The sequence below is a fragment of the Pungitius pungitius genome, chromosome 15 (assembly GCF_949316345.1).
Source record: "Pungitius pungitius chromosome 15, fPunPun2.1, whole genome shotgun sequence".
Taxonomy (NCBI): domain Eukaryota; kingdom Metazoa; phylum Chordata; class Actinopteri; order Perciformes; family Gasterosteidae; genus Pungitius; species Pungitius pungitius.
In genome coordinates, this window is record NC_084914.1 from 3,425,670 (window position 1) to 3,427,105 (window position 1,436).

Genomic DNA, 1,436 nt, shown 5'->3' on the forward strand with positions numbered 1-1,436 from the left:
CATTCCTGCCTTTACATTTTCCCATGATCGCAGCTCGGGGGCCCCGACTCAGCGCCACTATCGCTGGGAACCGGTCCGCCGGGCGTCCTCGGGCGCAGGTTTCCCTCCCGGAGGGGGGGGGGGGGAGGAGGAGGGTGGGGAGAAGGGCCGCCCGAGAGCCAGAGCGGGTGACTGATGGCTTTTTATTCCCGAGTGTGTCACCTGGTGAAAAGCTTTATTTACGACAAGGCGCCCGTGTTTACACGCACTCGGATGGCCGAGCTTTTTTTCACAGTTTGGGGAGGGGGGGGGGGGGGGGGGGGGGGGGGGGGGGAGGCTAGGGGCGTGAGAGAGAGAAAGTTGACGAAGCCTCCGGTCGTCAATCAGAAACAAGATCTCCGATCAATCGGCGAGACGGGTTCACCCAACAGCAGGCTTCGGGTTGCAAAACAAGGATCCTTTAAAACTGAGCTTTAAAGCTTTTTCACTCTGAATCACATTGCTGCAGACTTTAGTACTTAAGATCAAAACTTTTAAACTCCAGTTATTCAGAATAACTTTGAACATGTTTTTGATTAGAAGCAATCCTCCAAGTGACTGCTGTGAAAACCAGTGAGAGTGATGAAATCACACTGCCAGTCAGATTTGATTGACAACGAGTAGTCCAATTCTAGTATTAGCTAAACAGAAAGATGCTTAATTTACATGAACACTTAATAATCAAATACATAGATGCAAGTGGACATGCACACCGCGTGCATCGTGGGGCAAAAACAGGCTGCGTTCTGCAGTCACCTTATTAAAATGAATGTCATGTATCGGGGAGAATCACCCCCCCCCCCCCCCCCCCCCGAGCCACGTTTCTCCTGGCGTTTCTATAATCACATTTTTACATTCGTCCAGCCTGACGAAAGAAATGAACTGGAAGTGTATCGTAACGCTTGTTATCCCTCTGCAAGCATGCGTGCCCATAGCATGACCTTTTCCTCTCGGAAAGACCCAGTGCCCCGACCCCCAGCCGCTGGTTTCCTTTGGAACCCCCCCCCCCCCCACCACCACCACACAAACTCACTCACCCCGCCCCCCCCCCCCGGGCCCAGTAACGAGGCAAGGCGTCAGAGGCCTGATTATTTGCACTGACCCGGGTCTGTCTCCTCAGGGCGGCTGCCTGCTCGGCACAGTCCGCACTGGATCCCATTGACACGGTGAGAGGCAGGAGGGTGGGGGGGTTTGGGGAGGGGGAGGGGTGGGGGGGGGGGGGGGGGGGGGGGGGCGAAAAACAGACCCTGGCTCCAGCAGTCGGCCCTCCTCGGCAGGTTGATGAATGTCCAGGACTTCACGATCTTTGCCACCCCAAGCCAGTGGAGTCGGGCCACAATGAGTTACAGTCTCCTGGTTTAGAAAAACCCTCCTGCGCGCCACCGCTACCGCCACCGCCAACCCCCCCGCCCCCCCCA